Source organism: Nomascus leucogenys, chromosome 20 (assembly GCF_006542625.1).
Source record: "Nomascus leucogenys isolate Asia chromosome 20, Asia_NLE_v1, whole genome shotgun sequence".
NCBI classification, from domain to species: Eukaryota; Metazoa; Chordata; class Mammalia; order Primates; family Hylobatidae; genus Nomascus; species Nomascus leucogenys.
In genome coordinates this window covers 61742076-61765193 of record NC_044400.1, presented here as the reverse complement: position 1 = coordinate 61765193, position 23118 = coordinate 61742076, and positions in this window count along the sequence as shown.

Sequence of the window (23118 nt, the reverse complement as noted above, 5' to 3'; positions counted from 1 at the left end):
ATTATCACATTTTCTTTAATTTTTTTTATATTTTCTTGCTTACATTAGCCTTTCAGTTGCAATGTGACTTTCCTTTTGTTAAAATGTATAAAGAATGTCAGGTGTGACTGAACTCGGGATTAACAAAAGCAAAGGAGTGTAAGTAAATTCATTTGAGGTCCCATTAGTTCAACCTGAAAAGGTTTCCTGGTTATGATGGTTTGACATTTACTCAGTACCCACAGAATGTTATGCAGAAAAAAAAAAAAGGAAGAAAGAAAATCTCACCCACTTTCAGGCACACATGCACACAAATGCATTCACAGACACAAACACAATGTAGGATTCTATTGAGTCGAATCAACTTGATCAGCTCCAAATAGAAATAAAAGACTCAATTTCCAAAGGCTGTGACAATGATATAAACCATCTACTTCCTCTAGTAATGTTGTTTGAACCCCTTCAATAGCTTCATTTGGGCCTATACGAATCCTTCCACCTATTAAGCTTTGACACACCAACCAGTGCCAACCATAAACCTCAGTTACAAAATTATATGATCTGCAAATCTCCCTAAACTCCTTTGGCTCCTAGTCCTAGAACAATACTGTGCTGTATGTAGTATTAATTGTTTCTGATGACAGGGATAATTTTAGAGAGCGCTTGGCTGGCTTCTCTGGTCTCCTTATTTGCACTTCTTTGTGACAAGTTCTGGAAGAAGCCAGGCATAGATGAATTCCCTGTAAAACTAACCTCCAATCCTGAGGTCATTTGCCTTGATGGGAATCCTGCGTTCTTTTTCTTAAACAAGTCAGAAAATGCAAAGCAAGATTTAGCCTGCATTGTTTGTGTTTGATTCTATATTGTTTCGATCATCTTTTTTGGATCCTGTGATATAAAGATTTTAAACAAATCTTGACTGCAAATAAAAAATAACCACCGCTGTTTGAAGCTGGCATGGATTTACAAAGTCATACCTGTGTATAGTGAGACACATGATTACACAGAAGTATAATGAATTGTCACCTCCATGCCCCTTGGAACTTTATACTCTAGAAAATCTTCACCTATGGGTCATGCTTTTGTATATTCTCTTCTTTCTTACCAGATTGTCATTCTTTAAAGAACCTTCCCTAATCTGCTTTGTCTACTAGCAAACTTTAAAAATTCAGTGCAGACATAAACTCATTGGAGATATTTTAGTTTACTTCCCACCAATGCAAATTGAGTTCATCTCTCTTTTCCCTATTCAATGACTGGACTTCATTAATTGAGCCTCTAGGGCCAATTAATTGGCCCTTCTAGTTGCACACTTCTAGGGAGTGATGATTCTATATGTATGGTGCCTTTGATGTTTTACAAAGAAGCAGACCTTGCCTAGAAGCTACCACAATGCTTGCCACATAAAACCTACCCAGTAGACATTGATTGAACTGAATTTGTCTAATGTAAAACCAGGAATTGCAACCATGAAAATGCTAGAGTTGAAAAGAACTTCAGATGTCCTTTAGCTTATTTGTTCACTTAGTTCATTTAGTTCAGGTGTCATTTATCCCCTTAATTTATAGAAGAGTAAAATACACCCAAAGCCATGAATTGACCAATTTATTTTGTACTGCTAGGTAGTGGCAGATTGACTTGGATTAGAACCCAGTTTTTGTGTATCCATCCTTTCCACAGCAGCAAGCTGCCTCCCAAATCACTGAAATGGAAAGCTACTCTACCAGTAGGAAAATATTGACTTTATAAAATCCTGACCTTGGAAAGCATCCCTATGGAGAGACTCGCATTTCCTTCCAGTGTGTTGGATGACTATGACTCTAACTAAATTGAGCAATCTCTTTATCCATTTTGGTTCCCAGGTTAAATAGCACTTTGCACTCCTTTCCTCTTAAGATCACAGAGTTCTCTACAGGTACTAATTAGGCCTCATGACACTCCCCTGTGGAAATGATCTTATTCTTATGACTCAGATGGTACTAAAGATATTTAAGGTGTTTAACCTAAAGTGAAGAAAAGGCACTAAGTAGTCCAACCCCAAGCTCCAGGTACTTACTGAAAGCGCTCCATTGCCAAGAAGCTTGACAGCATGGCCTGAGGCAAGCTGAGGAAGAGGAAAAGGCTTGTCTGTGGACACATCTTCAGAGAGACCATCCCACTCAACTGTCTACACCTGCTTCTTTTCCACCCCATTTTAACTTGGCCTTCTTTAGACATTTTTTTCCCAGCGTTCTTTTTACCCCTTTGATTTCTAATATAAGACGCTCCTTTAGCAACCTCATGCTTAACGCTGATAATTGGCTGCTAAAGAGCACAGACTGCAATGCTTTATGCACGTGTCTATTCTTTGGACAACTATTTTGGTTTGTCTTTAATTCTACAGTGCGGGGTAGAAATATATATGCTATGCCTTTTATTTATCTAAACCAACTCTGATCTACTCCCAGCACCTATCTTGCCTTGCTGCCGCAGAATTTATTGAGTCATTTAGAAGTTTTTCTTTGCCACCTAGTGCACAGCAAAGTGCAAAGTTTCTGTTGTGGGAAGGGGTCCTCATGCAATTATGAACATTTATAGAGAACCCACAACTTTGGACCACCCTGGTTTTTGCTAAAATGGTCACTGGTGTAATTCTCTTTAGTATCTTGAGTGTAGGGGATATGTTGGCTTCTTAGGCACCCTTGGGTATGGTCTTACTTGCTAAGGTAGGGAAAGGAGAGCCTTAGTCCAGCTAAGGTCTCCTGGTGTCAGAGGTCATTTAGCCTCAGTGTGATGTTAGAAGGGACTCTGGGAAGGTCTCATGACTCATAAAATCTATGCTTTTTACAGTCTTTTGGGAAGCTCCCCTCACCTCCTTCTAGCGTCCAATTGCTTCTGTCTTCTCATCCCAAATCTTTCTTTTTTTTCTCTAAGGACACCCTGAATAACCCCTTCTGAATGGGCTTCAGAAACCAAATTCTGTCCTTTCCTTCCTTTGGGAAGATATGAAAAATTGGATCATTGGTAATTTTCACTTATCCATTTCCCTCCCTCCTTCCCTCCCTCCCTCCTTCCCTCCCTCCTTCCCTTCTTTCCTTCCTTCCTTCCTTCCCCTCGTTCCTTCCTTCCTTCCCCTGGTTCCTTCCTTCCTTCCCCTCATTCCTTCCTGCCTGTCTGTCTGCCTGGGTCTTCCTGCCTTCCTTCCTTCTCTATAAATGTACCTACTCTTTAACTCCTTTATATACCTTAATAAACAGATTACCAAACCTATCTTCCATACTAACTTTATGCAATGCTGTTTCTCATTTCTTTAATTATTGCCATTTGCCTAAACTTGCCTTTCCTATCATTTGATCATGAAACTCCTATTATTCCAACAAAATCAGACTAGGCATCACTTCATTGAATCATTTAGTAAGTATTTAATAATGATTCAATAATTCCAAACTCTAGAGACATTTTAGTAAAAAAAAAAGAATGTTTTTTAAAAATTTTAATTGATAATTATATGTATTTATGGGGTACAGCGTGATGTTTTGTCATATGTATACCCTGTAGAAAGATTAAATTAAGCTAATTAATATATCTATCACTTCACCTACATATATATTTTTAAATCTACTCTTAGTACTTTTGAAGTATATATTATTATTAATTACTGTCACCACTATGTAACAATAGATCATTAAAAGTTATTTCTCTGGTCTAACTGAAACTTTATAACCTTTGACGACCACTCCTTTTCCCATCCCACTCCCACCCCAAACCCTAGCCCCAGCCTTTAGTAACCACCATCCTACTGTCTGCCTTTATGAGTTCAACTTTTGAGATTGCACATTTAAGTGAGAGCATATGGTATTTGTCTTTCTGTGCCTCAGTTATTTCACTTAGCATTGTCCATCAACAGGTGCATAGGTTTTAAAAATGTGGCATATATACACAGTGGAATACTATGCAGCCTTTAAAAATGAAAAAAATGCTTGTATGATGCTACCTTTCTTGTGAAGCATACTCTGCCATTTCTCAGCATTAATATATATCTTCTATTTTAGCAATGATGCTGGACCAAGGTGTATTATTGCAGTATTAGGTTCTGTTTTAATTATTGGTTTTCACATCTATATTTCCTGTATTTCTTGAAAATTCTTGAGACTGCTATTTGTATCATTGTGTTTTTATCTCTCCCCTCATTTCATAGTGTAGAGTCTGGCATACATTAGGTGATTATAAAATGTTTTTGAAACAGATGTTGGCATGGATGTGGAAAAAGGGTATTTTTATACACTGTTGGTGGGAATGTAGAATAGTACAACCTCTACAGAAAACAGCATGGAGATTTCTCAAAAAACTTAAATATAGATCTACCATCAACCCAGCAATTCCACTACTGGGCATCTGCCCAAAGGAACATTTAAAAATTATGAAAAAAAGACATATACTCATTTATTTATTACAGCACTATTAACAATAGCAAGGTCATGGAATCAACCTAAGTGTCCATCAATGGATGACTGAATAAAGAAAATGTGGTACATATACACCACGGAATACTATCAGCCATAAAAAAGAATAAAATCATGTCCCTTTCAGCAACATGGATGGAGCTGGAGGCCATTATCCTATGAAGTAACTCAGAAACAGAAAAATCAAATACCACATGTTCTCACTTATAAGTGGGAGCTAAAAAAAAATGGGTATGCATGGACATAAAGACAGAAATAGGAAACACTGGATACTCCAAAAGGAAGGGGATTTGGAGGGGGATATTGGGTAAAATGTTCACTATCTGGGTGCTTGGTATGTTAGAAGCCCAAACTTCACCATTGCACAATATATCCATGTAACAAACCTGGATATGTACCCCGTGAATCTAAAATTTAAAAAATAAAATAAAATCGGTAAATGTTACCCCCCACAAAAAATCCCAAATCTGCCCATCATAATACACAACAAACCCAATTTCATTATTATCTGAAACAATAAAACAAAAAGGCTTGTATAAAACAATTTCATACAAAAGCAATAAAAATATTATTTAATATAAACAGAAAAGAAATGCTTGTTGAACTTTGATAATCTCAAATCTCTTGAGTGTCCACTCTACAAAAGTATTGTAATCATCCTTTTAGCAATTATAACAATAAGATAAATAAGATGGGATTTGATACTCTGTCTCAAAAAAACAAAAATTCCCTAACAAAGGAAATAGTGAGTTGCTGTTTAATGAATATAGAATTTCAGTTTTGCAAGGTGAAAAAGTTCTGGATACTGACTGTATATCAGTATGAATACATTTAACATTACTAAACTATACTTTTAAAAATGAATAAGATGGTAAATTTCATGCTATGTGTACTTAATTACAATTTTTAGAAAAACAGTCTACTAGAGATATGTTTTGTTTAAATTTGATAGTAATATTTAATAAAAAGTGAAAATTCTCCTAAGAGATACACTAATCTAACTGCAATTTAAAAAATGGAAAACAAGAAAAGTCTGTCTCTTTTTCCTCCAGAGAACTTGCCAACCCCAGGCAGAAAGAGTTGAGTTTCTTTTGTGGAAAATCATTGGAATTTTTCCCAAAAAGTAACAGAATTTGTGGGGAAAGAAAAACAAGCTAATATTGTTTGACTTTGCGTTAGCTAAAATCTGGAAGGACTTTCTAGGTGAATTTGTCTGGCAGATAGAGAGAAGGTTAGGACACAGGTCTGGATGAAACATGGTAACTGAAAATTCACTCCCAACAAGGCTGAGGATCCAATGACAGTGTAATATGTTTAAGAGGAAAGAGGGCAGGAGAAGGAAAATAGAGAAAGTTGAAGACTAGCCTAGGAACAAAACTAAGAACATAAGAAGAAAATAAAATGTATTAAGGAGCTGAAAAGAAAACATAAGAAAAGATGCAAATCGGCTGGGTGTGGTGGCTCATGCCTGTAATCCCAGCACTTTGGGAGGCAGGTGGGTTACCTAAGGTCAGGAGTTGAGACCAGCCTCACCAATATGGCGAAACCCCATCTCTACTAAAAATACAAAAATTAGCTGGGCATGGTGGTGCGCGCCTGTAGTCCCAGCTACTCAGGAGGCTGAGGCAGAAGAATCACCTGAACCTGGGAGGTGGATGCTGCTGTGAGCTGAGATCACGCCATTGCACTCTAGCCTGGGCAACTGAGCAAGACTTTGTTTCAAAAAAAAAAAAAAAAAGATGCAAATATACTCATAATATTTTTCAACCTTCTAATAATTAACACTAATCTTTGTGGACATTTTATAGTTTTAAAGGTAACATTATGATATGTAGTTTTTAATTATCTAATAATAAGCACTAGCATTTATATGATGCATTACAATTTACAATGTTGGCCCTGAGAACATTCCTATGAGGAAAGAATCTATTCTTTTCATTTTGCAAAATAAAACAAAATAAAAACACAATTTAAATAAGCTACCAAATGGGTAAAGGAAAGAAACCATGTTTCTAACACAAATTCCCATTCTCTCTCCTTCTATTTATTTGTTTGTTTACTTATTTATTTTGTAGCTCTGGACACCTTAGAAACACTGATAGCTTATTCTGCTAGTTATGTGAAAAAAGTAGCCTCAATGATCGAAAAAAGACATTGTATTTTATTAGGTTGGTGCAAAAGTAATTGCAGTGTATGCCTTTTTTTTAAGTAATGGGAAAACTGCAATTACTTTTGCACCAACCTAATATAACTGACAAAAATTGCATATACTTATTAATATTTTGTTAATCTATACATTGTAGAACAACTGAATCAAGCTGAGTAGCATATTCAACACCTCATATAGTTCCTTTGTGTGTGTGTGGTGAAGACATTTAAAATCTACTGCCTTAGCAATTTTCAAATATACAATACACTGCTGTTACTCATAGTCAGCATATTGTACAATAATTCTCTTCAATATATGCCTCCTAGGGTTTTTTATTCTTTGACTGTCTCCCTAATTTCCACTCCCAGATCCTTGCAACCTATCTTCACTCTGTTTTTTATAGATTCCACATATAAGTGAGATCGTGTGATATTTGTTTTTCTGTGCCTGATTATTTCATTTACCATAATATCTTTGAGGTTCATCTATGTTGTTACAAATAACAGGAGTTCCTTCTTGTTTAGGACTCAGTAGTATTCCATTGTTTATATGTACCACATTTTCTTTATCCACTCATCTATCGATGTACACTGTATTAGGGTTCTCTAGAGGTACAGTACTAATGGAATATATATATATATAATATATAATATATAATATATATATAATATACGTATATTACATATAATATATATAATATACGTATATAATATACGTATATTATATATAATATATATAATATACGTATATTACATGTAATATATGTAATATACGTATATTACATATAATATATGTAATATACGTATATTATATATATATTATATATATATAATATATATATATGAAGGGGAGCTTATTAAGTATTAACTCACATGATCACAGGGTCCCGCAATAGGCCATCTGCAGGCTGAGGAGAAAGGAGAGCCTGTCTGAGTTCCAAAACTGAAGAACTTGGAGTCCAATGTTCAAGGGCAGGAAGCACCCAGCACAGGAGAAAGATGTAGTCTTGGGAGGCTAGGCCAGTCTCCCTTTTCATATTTTCTGCCCATTTATATTCTAGCCACACTAACAGTTGATTAGATTGTGCCCACCCAGATTATGGGTGGGTCTGCCTATCTCAGCCCACTGACTCAAATGTTAATCTCTTTTAGCAACACCCTCACAGACACACTGAGGATCAATATTTTGTATGCTTCAACCCAATCAAGTTGACACTCAGTATTCACCATCATAAGTCCACCTCTTGTCAACTGGAACTCATACACATCTGAGATCATACATAATTCTCAACTAAAGACAATAATAATATCATAATGACGCCTAACATAATACAACTATCATTCATACAACCGGAAACGCACCAATCCCCAACCCAAATACTATTACATAAAGTTAACAACACTTAAAGGCTGAAGTGAAGTCAATAAATCTTATATCAAATGATAAAGGAGACAGGAAATAAAACGAAGATATTTTCTTAGTACAAGTGTATAATGCACAAACATGTTTTTAACAATTACAGTGACATGCCAATTATGTGTCATGGCAATTACATGTCATGTCAATTACATGTCATGACAATTACAGTCCTCATTTCTGCAGCTGGTCATGTGGTCATAGCTGGTATTGATGATTTCCTTCTTCCGCTACCTATTCTGTATTCCCTTTGCCTTCAACAAGCACCTCAGCAGGTCGTGGTCTTTTTCTTGGTGGAGTGACCCAAACCTTCATTCCTGAAGGGTCTAGGTCATTTGTAGTCTTGCTTGGATTGGGCTATTGTAGTTTCCCATTGACCTTAGTCACAAGGCATGGTAATACTAAGAAACGCCCTAATGGATATCCTGTATTCCATGCATACTCTTCCTTACCTCTGTTGTGGAGTAGTAGACTGATTTCATCTTAATAGTCCGGGTCAATCACCCCAATCAACACTGTAACTTCCTTTTTAGCCTGTTGACTTAAAGGTAGGAGGAGCCCAAAGTGTCCAGATGGCAATCTTAACTTATAGTTTAATGGAATTGTTGTTTCTCCTGGTGGCAGTATTCCTCCCTCTGGAACTAAGACCTCCAGGCCAGGAGAACATAATGTCTCAGGAACAGGAAGCAAAAATTTTGCTAGTGAATCTCTAAGGGTGGTGGCGAGTGGTGCCACTTCTACTTCTACCCCTTGATTCCTGGACCCGGGAATCCTGGCTATGGGAGAAACAGTACCATATTGGATGCTGATTCAGAGCATACACAGCCTTCTGGACAACTTTGCCTCAGCCCTGCAAAGTGTTGTCACCTAGTTGCCATTGTAATTGTGACTTCAAAAGGCCATTCCAATGTTCTGTCAATCCAGCTGCTTCAGGATAATGGGGAACATGGTAAGACCATTGAATTCCGTGAACATGAGCCCACTGCCACACTTCTTTAGCCATAAAGTGAGTGCCTTGGTCAGAGGTAGTGCTGTGTGGGATACCAGGGCTGTGGATAAGGCATTCTGTGAATCCATGGATGATGGTTTTGGCAGAAGCATTGCCTGCAGGATAGGCAAACCCATATCTGGAGTAAGTGTTTATTCCAGTGAGGACAAACCTCTGCCCTTTCCATGGTGGAAGAGGTTCAGTATAATCAAGCTGCCACCAGGTAGCTGGCTGATCACCCTGAGAAATGGTGCCATATCGAGGGCTCACTGTTGGTCTCTGCTGTTGGCAAATTGGACACTCAGCAGTGGCTGCAGCCAGGTCAGCCTTGGTGAGTGGAAGTCCATGTTGCTGAGCCCATATGTCACCTCCATCCCTGCCACCATGGCCACTTTGCTTATGGGCCCCTTGGGCAATAACATGGGTGGCTAGGGAAAGAGGCTAAGTGGTATCCACAGAATGGGTCATCCTATCCACTTGATTATGAAACTCCTTCTCTGCTGAGGTCATCCATTGGCAAGCACTCACATGGTATACAAATATCTTCACAGTTTTTGTCCACTCAGAGAGATCCATTCACATGCCTCTTCCCCAAATGTCTTTGTTACCAATTTTCCAATCATGCTTCTTCCAAGTCCCTGACCATCCAGCCAAACCATTGGCTACAGCCCATGAATCAGTATGTAATCACACATCTGGCCATTTCTCCTTCCATGCAAAACCAGGTGCACTGCTCAAAGTTCTGCCCACTGGGAAGATTCTCCTTCACAGCTGTCCTTCAGGGATGTCCTAGGAAGGGGCTGTAGTGTTGCAGCTGACCACTTTTGGGTGGTTCCTGCATATCGTACAGAATCATCTGTGAACCAGGCCCTAGTCTTCTCTCCCTCTGTCAGCTGATCATAGGGAACTCCACGTTAGGCCATCAGTGTTGGCTGGGGGAGAGAAGCTAGGGTGGCAGGAGTGGATACCATGGGCATTGGAGCCACTTCCTCATGTAACTTATTTGTGCCTTCAGGAACTGCTTGAGCCCCATCACATATATATCACTTCCATTTGATGATTGAATGCTTCTGTGTGTGACCCACTTTATGGCTAGATGGGCCAGAAAGCACCCAGTTCATAATAGGCAGTTCAGGTCGCATGGTGGCTTGAAGACCCACAGTCAAATGTTCAGTTTCTACCAAAGCACAGTAACAGGTCAAGAACCGTCTCTCAAAAGGAGAGTAGTTATCTGCAGATATAGCAGGGAGTAGTTATAGCAGGGACTTGCTCCAAAATTGTAAAGGCCTCTACTGTGATTCACCTATGAGGGCACGCCAAGGGCTCCAAACAGCATCCCTATCTGCCACTGACACCCATATGCTGGGTCATATGGCCCAAGTGGCAGAGCAGCTTGCACAGCAGCCTGGACCTGTTGTAGGGCCTTCTCCTGTTCTGGACCCCACTCAAAACTAGCAGCCTTTTGGGTCACTTGATAAATGGGCCAGGGAAACACACCCAAATGAGGAATGTGTTGCCTCCAAAATCCAAATAGGCCCACTAGGTGTTGTGCCTCTTTCTTGGTTGTAGGAGGGGCCAAATGCAGTAACTTATCCTTCACCTTAGAAGGAATATCTCGACAAGCCCCACATCACTGGACCCCTAGAAGTTTTACTAAGGTGGAAAGTTCCTGAATTTGAGTCAGATTTATTTCCCATCCTCTGGCATGCAAATGTCTCTCCAATAAGTCCAGTGAGTTTGCTACTTCTTGCTCACTGGATCCAATCAGCATAATGTCATCAATGCAGTTGATCAGTGTCATATCTTGCGGAAGTGAAGTGATCAAGATCTCTGTGAATAAGATGATGACACAAAGCCACAAAGCTGGAGGGTTGATATACACCTGAGGTAGGGCAGAAAAGGTATATTACTGGCCTAGCCGGCTGAAGGCAAATTGCTTCTGGTGGGCCTTATGAACAGGAATGGAGAAAAAGTCATTTGCCAAGTCAGTGGGTGCGTACCAGGTACCAGGAGATGTGTTAATTTGCCCAAGCAATGAAACCACATCTGGTACAGCAGCTGCAATTGGAGTCACCACTTGGTTAAGCTTACGATACTTCATTGTCATTCTCCAAGATCCACCTGTCTTCTGCAGAGGCCAAATGGGAGAGTTGAATGGGTATGTGGTGGGAATCCCCAACCCTGCATCTTTCAAGTCCTTGGTGGTAGCACTAATCTCCACAATCCCTCTAGAGATGCAATATTGCTTTTGATTTACTATTTTTCTAGGTAGAGTTGGCTCTAATGGCTTCCATTTGGCCTTTCACACCATAATAGCCCTCACCCTACCAGTCAGGGAGCCAATATGGGGGTCCTGCCAGCTGCTAAGTATGTCTATGCCAATTATGCCCTCTGACACTGGGGAAATGACCACAAGACAAGTCGAGGGACCCACTGGACCCACTGTAAGTTGGACCTGAGCTAAAATGCTATTAATTATGTGACTTCCATAGGCCCCTACTTTAACTGGAGGACCACAATGACATTTTGGGTCCCCTAGAACCAACATCAGCTCAGAGCCAGTGTCCAGTAGTCCTCGAAATGTCTGATCATGATCATTTCCTTTTCTGCAGTGGACAGTTACCCTGGTAAAAGACCAGAGGTATCCTTGCGGAAGGATGAGAGAAAGATTCACTGCGTAAATTGTCAGTGATGTAGTGAGGTCCTTTCTCAAGGGGACCTAGCCTCGCTTTTATTCAAAGGATTCTGGGTCTGTAAACTGGCTCAAGTCCAGAAATTGATTGAGGGGCCATGATTCTCTGTTTTTATAATTCAAATTACTCTTTTGTCTATTTGGCCTAGAAGTTCTCAGTTTCTATAAATTAAGTAGAAATACAGTGGACTTTATCAACTTCACTTCTAGGAACACCGTGATTAATTAGCCAATGCCAGAGCTCTACACAAGTCAGACTCTGATTGCTGCTTTGTCTCTCCTTTTCATTATGATAGCTATGCCCCCCTTGCCTTTGACAGTTGAGTGCTGTCACTTGGCCCTTGCCACCTCAGGATCCAATTACTCCCATTGTATTTAAATTGTAGTTGAGTGACTGTGGTTCCCACTTTTAGATCTGACATACAGAGAAGAGCAATTACAGGGCTCTTCAAAGATGCAGGTGCTGCCCTCACAAATCTGTTTCACAAAGCATTGGTCAAGGGTATATCTTCTGGACCTCCCAGCTGAGACAAGTAGGTCTAAAATGACTAATTCACTCCACCATCCCAATCCCCTAAGTCTTTGGATCTCTTCCTCTACATTAAACCCAGGGAGATCAGGCATTTCCAGCTTGCTCACAGTGGGCCATCTTTTAATCCATATTTCAGCTAGCCAAGTAAATAAACTATTGGAACATTTTTTAACTCTCTCAGGTGCAACATTAAATTCTGAGTCCCTAATTGGAGCGCCCAAATCAATAAATTCGGCCTGATCTAACTCTATGTTCCTTCCACCATTATCCCACACCCTTAATATCCATTCCCATGCCTGTTCACCAGATTTCTGCTTATATAAATTAGAAAACTCAAGCAGCTCTTTTTGAATGTAGCTCATCTCCTCCTGTATCACACTCTCAACGTCACCTTTGGGGGCCTGCCAGGACTTTAGTTATAGGTCTAGAAGCAAACAGGGGTGTTAGGGGTAGCTCTTGAGGAGCATCAACATTATCTTGCCTGGCAGCTGCCTCAGAGGAGGCCATCACTGTTGCCTCAGGCAGTGAAGGGTTTATTTCCTCAGACAAAGGTGGAAAGACTGATGGTAGAATGGATCAGGGAGGGATTTTGCCATTACTAGGGATGCTGTTTCTTCTGGCAAAAAAGATTCATCAGAGTTTACAAACTCAGTGTGCCCAGCTTCATCGGGATCCTCCCACGTTTCCATTCCAAGTTGCAGGGTCGCATTCTTTTCCAATCAATGCCTTCACTTTAACACTAGACACCTGACGAGGCTGTGCATGCATCTTTCATTGCAGGTCGGCCACTCACATGATAAGAGCTTTTGTCTGTTTCTTCACAATTTCAGCTCTTTCTCTATAGGAGATAAGACTCCCACTCAGGGCAATCTTAGCAGATTTGAGGCTTAGTATCTGCTTCTAAAGCCAGGAGATAGAATTCCTATGTTTATCATTTTCTTTCATCACTTTGTCCACTGAACTTAGGAGCAAACAACTAGCTTCATTATGTTCCTTGGTTCTCCACATATGGTCAAAGGTATTATGTATAGAGTCACTAAACTTGCCTCTCACAAGCAATGAATCAGGAGTGCCAAATGTATTTATTTTGCATAACTCTCTAAAATGTCCATGCCAATGACTATCAGTGTTCTCTATACTATTAGAAGTAGAGTCTTTAGCATTTTGAGGTCTAATCATATTAAGCAGCCAACTCCAGAAACCCCAAAACCAAGGAAAGAACTCCATATTTAACATTCCATTCTTCTAGAACCACTTCTGGTACCAAAATGTGTATTAATCAGGGTTCTCTAGAGGGACAGAACTAATGGAATATATATATATATATATATTTATATATATATAAAATTAAGTATTAACTCACATGATCACCAGGTCCCACAATAGGCTGTCTGCAGGCTGAGGAGCAAGGAGAGCCCGTCCCAAACTGAAGCCAAGTTCCCAAACTGAAGAACTTGGAGTCCAGTGTTTGAGGCAGGAAGCATCCAGCACAGGAGAAAGATGTAGGCTGGGAGGCTAGGGCAGTCTCTGTTTTCACATTTTTATGCCTATTTATATTCTAGCCACACTGACAGCTGATTAGATTTTGCCCACCCAGATTAAGGGTGGGTCTGCCTTTCTCAGTCCACTGACTCAGATGTTAATCTCTTTTGGCAACACCCTCACAGACAAACCCAGGATCGATACTTTGTATCCTTCAATTCAATCCAACGAAATTGACACTCAGTATTAGCCATTGCAAATGCTTAGGTTGTTTCTATATCTTAGATATTGTGAATGGTGCAATGAACTCAGGAATGCAGATAGTGTTCAACATACGAATTCAGGCAAATATCCAGAACTGGAATTGGTAAATCACATGATAGTTCTATTTTTAATTTAAGAAACCGTCATACTGTTTTCCATAATGACTGTACTAATTTACATTTCCACCAACAGTGTGCAAATGTTCCCTTTCCTCCATATCTTCCCCAACACTTGCTATCTCTTATCTTTTTGATAACAGCTATCCTAGCACATGTGAGGTAATAACTCATTGTGATTTTAATTTGCATTCCCTGATAATTAGTGATACTGAGTAGTTTTTAATATACCTGATGACTATTTGTATATCTTCTTTTGAAAAATGTCTTTTCAGTTCTGTGGACCATTTAAACAATTCAGTTATCTATTTTCTTGCTATTGAGTGGATATTGTGTACTTACATATTTTGGATATTGACCACTTATCAAATGTACAGCTCACAGATACATTTTCTCATTCCATAGGTTGTCACTTCACTCTGTTGTTTGTTTCCTTTGCTGCATCCAAGCTTTTTAGTTTGATGCAATCCCTTTGTTACCTCAACTTTTGGGATTATCTCCAAAAAACTAACTGCCCAGACCAATGTCAAGAAGATTTTTCCCTATGCTTTCCTTTCATAGTTTCAGTTACAGATCTTACATGTATGCCTTTAATCAATTTTGAGTTAATTCTTTTTTTTTTTTTTTTTTTTTTGCGTATGGGTATTCAGTATTCCAAACATCATCTGTTGAAGAGACAGTGTTTTCTCCGTTGTGCATTCTTGGCACCTTCCTCAAGGATGAGTGGACTATTACATGTGTGACTTTATTTCTGGACTCTCTATTCTGTTTCATCAAAGTTTATGTCTAACAGTACCATGCTGTTTTGATTACTAGACCTTTGTAGTATATTTTGAAATCAGGTAGTGTGAAGCCTTTAGTTTTGCTCTTTTTGCTCAGGACTGCTTTGGCTACTCAGGGTCTTCTGTGTTTCTCTCAGAATTTCAGGATTTTTTTTTTCTATCTCTGTGAAAATTGTCATTGAAATTTTGATAGGGATTGCATTGAATCTGTAGATCTCTTTGGGTTGTATGGACATTTTAACAATATTTATTAGTTCAATCTAGGAATACTGAATATATTTCCATTTATGCTTTATAAAGTATTGATAAAAAAAATTGAAGAGTTTTCAGTGTACAGATCTTTTACCTCTTTAGTTAGATTTATCCCAAAATATTTTATTTTTCTCAATGTTTATCTTAAGTATGATTTTTTCAAAATTTCCTTTTTGGATGGTTTTTATTAGTGTATAGAAATACTACTGATTTTGATGTTGAATTTGTATTCTGTAATTTTACTAAATTTGTTTATTCTAACAGTTTTTTGGTGGAGTTTTGAGGATTTCCTCTATATAAAATCATGTCATCTGTAAAGAGTGACAATTTAACTTTTTCCTTTCAAATTTAGATGACTTTTACTTCTTTTTCTTGTCTAATTGCTCTAGCTAGGATTTTACTATGTTGAATAAAAACAATAAGAGTGGGCATCTTTGTCTTGTTTTTGATTTTAAAGGAAAAGCTTTCAACTTTGCATCATTGAGTATGATGTTTGTTATAAACTTTTTATTTATGGCTTTTATTGTGTTGAGGTACATGTTTTCTTTACCTAGTTTGGAGAGAGTTTTTTTTTGTTTTTTGTTTTTAAAAACTTCCATTCTCATTAAAAAAAAAAAAAAACTCCCATTCTCATTTTAAACACCATTTAGTAACATCTCATTTTTAATACCAATTTCTAATTTTTCCCTACATGCCTTTTTCTTATAAAGTATTAAATCCTTGAGCAAGGTAGGATGGCTGACTTTATGGTTATTGATGACACTGAAGAGATAATTGAAAAGCAGAGATCTCTGCCAGCCCCCAAGGAGTCTGTGTGTGCTATCAAAATGAAGGCAGAAAATGTAGTCTGCTCTGGTAAGCATTTTGGTAGTGAAACAAAGCAGAGTTAGGCTGTTTTCTTCAAAGGTATAGAGTTGGATAAGATATTTTTCTAACATAAAAGAGACCTGAGAACGTATATGTAGAGAAGTATACTGTGTATACAAAAATAAGGAAAAATGTAAGAAGAAAATGGAAGAGTAGATGCAGAAGGTCTCAGGGAAGACAAGAAAAAGTGAAAACAGGAGATTGTAGGATTTACCTGAAAAAGGTGGAGGGCCACTGTATTAATTCACTCCTATACTGCTATGAAGAAATACCTGAGACTAGGTAATTTATAAAGGAAAGAGGTTTAATTGACTCACAGATCCACATGGCTGGGGATGCCTCAATAAACTTACAATAATGGCAATGGCAAAGGAGAAGCAGGCACCTTCTTCACAGGTTGGCAAGATGGAGTGAGTGCAAGCAGGGGAAATGCCAGACGGTTATAAAACCACCAGATCTCCTGAAATTCACTCATTGACATCAGAACAGAATGGGGAAACCACCCTCATGATCTGATTACCTCTACCTGGTCCCACCCTTGACACATGGGGATTATGGGGATTACAATTTGAGGTGAGATTTGGGTGGGGACACGGAGCCAAATCATATCAGCCACCTTCTCCCAGACACAGGAAGGAATTTCAAAGTCTATCTAAAAATAACAAAAAACGTAGGGTGGATAAGGCAGGGTTGTTAACCAAAAATTTTTGAGAGTGAGAGAGGAAAAAAATTACACTGGATTACAAGAAAGTTTAAAAGAGAATCTTTTGCAAATGTTACTAGGAAACAGCAAGTGATAAAATAAACTTTAAAAATAGTCTTGAAATAGTGAAGAATTAATTCCGTTTTTTGTTTTTTTTTTTTTGAGATTGAGTCTCACTCTGTTACCAAGGCTGGAATGCAATGGTGCCATCTTGGCTCACTGCAAACTCTGCCTCCTGGGTTCAAGCAATTCTCCTGCCTCAGCCTCCTGAGTAGCTGGGATTACAGGTACCCACCACCACACCTGGCTAATTTTTGTACTTTTAGTAGAGAAGGGGTTTCTCCATGTTGGCCAGGCTGGTCTCGAACTCCTGACCTCAGGCCTCAGCCTCCCAAAGTGCTGGCAATTAATTCTTAATTCTCATTATTCTTGGTTTCTGAGCATCATTTTCCTCTAAAAGAAATTAGAGAAATAAATGATTCCAGAGATGGGCATAAAGAATATAAGAGAAACTGGAATATCTTGCTGTGCCTGAAAATAAAAAGTGCTGAGCAAATCAGGAGGACAAGTAAAAAGTACAAAAAGGCCAGAGTGAAGTGGGTCCCAGAAGACAAATCTGAGACAATTTGAGCTTCATAATAAGTAATGACACTAATGAGTTGTAATCCATTGAATAAAATAATAATACATGAGCCCATACTGGTAATAAGTGAAAAAAAATAAACATTTAGGGAGAAAACACAGCACAATGTCATCTAATAAAAGTAGAAGAAATGAATCAGTTAGCAAAATAACCATTGTGCAATCACCATAATAATAATTGAATCAGGCAGGAATCAACAATGGACACTAAAACTAGTCTAGAAAAATTTCATGAGGAAAATAATATTTGAAGTATCTCCTTACAAATTATTTATTAATTAACATGGCAAAATATTAACTAAGTGGAAAAATGTGACAGTCATCACTTTAACCAAGCAATCAAAATCAAAATTACTAAAAATGGGACAAACCAATTGACATAGTGTGCCTCTTGATACGCTGTACTGAGAAGAACACAAAATTACATTAATGGCATCCCTGCCTAAAAATGTGTACTTAAATCTGATCATTAGAAAACATTAGACACACTGAACTGAGGACTATTCTACAGCATAATTAGTCTATTCTTTAAAATTGTTAGTGTCATGAAGGACAAAGAGAGGCTAACAAATGATTCCAGATTAAAAGAAACTATAGAGACACACCCAAAAAATTAAATGTGTGATTGTGCATTTCATCAATCACAAAAAATAAAATCTAAAAAAGAATAAATTAGAAAAATTTAAATATTGAGTATAAATAATAGTGTTTATTAGTATTAAATTTCCTGACTTTTATAATTTTACTATGATTACCTAGGCTAATGCCTTTGTTCTTAGAAAATATATGTAATGCTAAAACTTTTAGGTACAGTGGCTTTATGTCTATAATCTCAGTGTTAATTCCAATTTCCTTTTTATTCTAATTTTTATTTTTTCTTTGCTCTTATGTGGTTCAGAAAAAAATATGCTTATATAGAAAGAAGAAAATTATAAGGCAAATGTAGCAAAATGTTGATTTATGAATCAGATTGAAGGATATATGAGAGTTCTTAATATTATTTCTGAAATTTTCCTGAAAGTATGAAGTTATTGCAAAATAAAAAGTAAAAACAATAAGATTTACAACCAAGCAAGCAATAAATTAGCACCTGCTAGACACCAGGCCTGGGCCAAATACTGGCCATACAGAACTATAAACTACAAATTCCTGGTCTCAGATGGTTCCAAGTTTATAGGAGAAACAGACAGAGAAACCAGCACTCAGGACTCTGTGAAATCAGCACTGCACTAGAAGAGGAACAAAATAACTCATAAACATTCCTTGAGCTGGAAGGTGAGGTCAAAAGGTAGGTTGGTGCATGTATTTCTCTCCTCAAAATGTTCAAAGGGCTTCCTCTTGCCTACCAGAACAAAACAAAACTTCAAATATGTTAGCCCAATGGGTTTTCTCTCAGTTTTGCTAAGCCCAGTTGACTGTTACTGGCTGCCTGGAGTTGTTTTAAGAAATGTTCTGAGGCCATGACATGCACTGAGGTGCAGGGATGCATCTGCCACAGCACTAGGGATTTGGGGTCACCACCCTTATTAGTCTCCTAGGACTGCTCTAGCAAAGTACCAAAAGTTATATGGATGAACAACAAAAACGCATTGTCTCACAGCTCTGGAGTTCTGAGATGTCGGCCGGCTGGCTCCTTGTTAAGGCTGTGAGACAGAAGGGGCTCCATGCATCTCCCCTCATTTCTGTGGGAGTTGCTGACAATCTTTGCTGTACCTGGGCTTGTTGACGCATCACCTCAATCTCTGCCTTTGTGTTCATATATCATTCCCAGTGTATGTCTCTCTATCCAATTTTCCTACTTCATAAGGACTCAGTCATGTTGGACTAGGGCTCATCCTAAAAACCCCATCTTAGATCACCTGCAAAGACCCTATTTCCAAATAAGGTGACATTCACAGGTACTGAGGCTTAGGATTTCAACATCTTTTGGATAGACACAATTCAACCGATAAGACTGCTTCTCTGTGATATTCGCAGCTTTCAAAGACTTTTTTTCCCAAACTGTGTTTCCAATCTTATTTCATACTCCTTTCTACAAAATCATCTGTTCCAGATAAACTACTGTAAGTCTCCTTGAAATATTTTCTTCCTAGATCTGATCATGGCTAGTACATTCCCCTCCTTCCATTCACAGTTTGTAACACTCTGAGTTGCTCTTTAACACTTCATGTTGCTCAATTTCCTTCATGGAGTTTATACTTTGATTTTTTCAAAAATATATTTACTTTTTTGTTATCTACCTCTTGCTGCTAGACTGTAAGTTTCTTGAAAGCAAGGGTGCTGTCTGTTAGGGTGACTACCATAGCCTCAGGGTCAAGCTCAGCCTCTGGCATGTAACAGATGCTCAGCATTTCGGCAAGTGCAATAAGTACAAGGACCATTTAAGTTTTCATTCTGTGTTTTCTTATTTTGACCAGATTCTGGTTCACTGGCCCAAAGTAGGCATTCTAGGTTCTGGATAAGTATATACATCGGAGCAACCAAAATGACAGTAACAAGAGATGACCAACAATAGGATATTATTACTTGAAGGCAAACTAAATGAGCATCTTTTCATGGCTACAGATAGCAAAGAGGATAAAAATTCAGCTGGAAGTAAAATGGAAATGTACAAACGGTAAAACACAGGAAAACAAGAAAACCAACAAAATCTGTAACATAGAAAATTGCTTAAAAGCATTCATAAAGGCTTATGAATCTACCTGGTTGTACACCCAAATGGTCAACATTGGAAAAAAAACACTTGCAGAAAATATTCATTTTGGATCCCTTTGTTGTTGCTGTTGCCCAACTTGCTTTTGTACAAATTGCTTTGGTTCTAAGTGCATTCAGCCTCGGTGCTTTTGTGTGTTTATTTTCTTGCTAATAAACAAGGGCGTGCAAAGGCCACTGATTAAATCATTTAATGTTAGTGACTATTTCTATTATTATTAGTGCTTTTTACCGTATATCTAATTGGAAGGTGGAAAAGGAAATGGGTGCTCAAAAGTCTTAAGTGACTGATTCAATGTTAGAGAGTCCAGAGGGCTCCTTCTTTCCCTGGTCCACACCATCTTTTTAGATTTTATTTGTTCAATCATAATCTGAAACCAAACTCACTTGGGATGGAGTGCCTAGGGTCTCATTTTGCCTAGCTTTCTCAGACTCACACTGCTAAGCTGTAAAGTTATCCCATGTGACTCAGCTGCCTGCTGTACTGCCAGTTGATAGAGTCACATGGTCAATTCCTATCAGCAAGGAATGTCACCATTCCTGGTTTAGTCACCTGTGTGTCAGTGAAGCAAGAGGGCCCCAAAGGTAAAATTGCAGTCACATTGATATAATTACTCAGCTGTTCTGTCCATGCACTGGATAGCAAAAGATGGCATGACACTCAAAAACAGACCCTATGTGACAGAGAAAAACAAGTATTGATGAAAAATGCATTAGGGGATGAAAAGGAGAGAGAATGTGTCTTAAGTTTGATTTTTAAGCAGTGCTTGTCAAAAGCCCAGACTTAAGAGCTGCCATATGAGCAGGTAGTTAGAGTTGTAATATATTTTAATGATAGCATGTGTGTGTAAAGGGCAGAAGATGGACTCTCACTGAGTTCGTGGATGATAATGTTGAATTGGTAAGCTGCCTTCTAAGGAAAAGAGGAAACCTCCCCACAACATAACAAGATACCCACAGTCTAATATAAGCTTTGTATACAATGACATATTTATCATGCCTTCCCTGCCATCCATTCACATCTCTTGTCGTCTTGGGTGGCCTTTTACATAATGGTAAGCAATGTATCACTTACACACTCGAAACAGAAATATATACTTTTTTAATATGCAAGTCTAATGGTTCCGTTTGACAAGAGAAATCCCAGTGATCTATATTGTCTCTTAAATTGATCCAACATATTGTGGCGTTCAGGCCGAGTTACTTCCTGCTAATAATTTCTTAACAGAAAATGGAAAGACAATAGCATTAGTAAATCAAACCAAACGTGTGATTAAATGCTGCTTGAATATCAGGCATTTGTTTCAGTTCCACCAGCCCGACTCCATTGCAGCCCAGGCAGAGAAGGTCGTGTCATTTGCATGATACAGCAAGGTGCATTCTACAAATCACCCTAAATTATCGACCGTTATGAGCAAACTGGTTGCTGGTATATAACATTCATACATCAAAGGCAAATCTCCAGTGAGAATATACCTTGATTTCTCATTTAAGAGAGTACACTCCTTGTTGCCTTAGCAATACTTGCCTTTTCCCAGATCCAATCACACTAGTTTCAGGTTTTTCTAGATTTAGCCATCCTGGCAAACTGGCAGCAAACTCATACTTAAAAACGTTTACATTTTCTGTATCCATCTCAACACTATAGACACTTCATATTGCCCATTTCCACAGAATTCTTGGCTTTACAGCTGAGATTCTAAACTACAGCTTTAAATCACATGAGATCTAAGTTTTTTTTGGTCTGTATTTCTGATCTCAGTTTGAACAATTGTTCTACCTTCTTTCAGTGTGCAGTTTTGATGACTTGGGTCAGGGATGCATCTGAATTGCACGATGGTACCTAGGTGCTGTTACACACTGTAGAACACCTTTCTGTGAGTGACACATCCATACATTAGGTGTCTGAACTGTCAGGAATGACATGAGTAATGCAGTTGCTGGTAAAGTGTGAGCACTCACAGTGTCTGTGTGTGGGAGGGTGCCTTCCAATTCTTCATGTAGATAGCTGCCTCAGGGTCTCATTGAGAAGGCCTCAATTTAGAGGGAGAAAAGCCACCTCTTTGAGACAGAAGATATCTATTTATTCATTCAATCACGACAAATATTTGTGGGCATATAAAATGGACAGATGTGTATCAGTAGATATCAGTGCAATGAATTAATTTAATTATAATCCTTGGTTTATGGCCCATGTCATCTTTCATAAATTATCCTCTCAATTTGTCGATTTATTTTAGTTAGATATTGTCAATTTTTGTATTGCTATAAAGGAATATCTGAGGCAGGATAATTTATTTTAAAAAAAGAGGTTTTTTGTTTGTTTGTTTGTTTTTTGGCTCACGGTTCCACAGGCAGTAGAAGCAGCAAGAGGCCAGCATCTGCTTCTGGTGATGGTCTCAGGTTGCTTCCACTCATGGTGGAAGGCGAAGAGGAGCTGATGTGGGCAGAGATCCCATGGCGAGAGAGGAAACAAGAGAAAGGAAGAAGGTGTCAGACTCTTTTTAACAACCAGCTCTCAAAAGAACTCTTGAGGGAAGTAACAGAGCAAGAACTTACTCATAATTGGCACCAAGCCATTCATGTGGTATTCACCCCCATGACCCAAACGTCTCCCATTAGTTCCCCACCTCTAATACTGAGTATCAAATTTCAACATGAGACTTGGAAGGGGCCAAATAAACCATATACAAACCATAGAGACATTAAAAAATGACAATCATGAACCCGGCACTTAATACCTCATATCTACCAATTTGCTTCTACCCAGTCCCATTGCTTCTACCCTCACAAGGTAATCACTACCCTGAATTTTCTGTTTCCTCACTTTATTAAAGTACTTTTTTCAACATTGTACTGTTTTGTTTTAGTTGCTTTTGAATTTTTCAAGAAGGGGACCACACAGTCTTCTAGGATGTGCTGTTTTGGCTTAGAATTATGTCACTAAAATTTATCTAGTTGCTATATAGTTGACTCTCATTATTCAGTAATGATGTTATATAAAGCCACTCCGAACAGTGTATTAGCCAATACTGAACTATTGCTTTTAGGGGAAATACAGGGTTATGTTCCTGTGAAACTCTGATTACAACATTTCCAT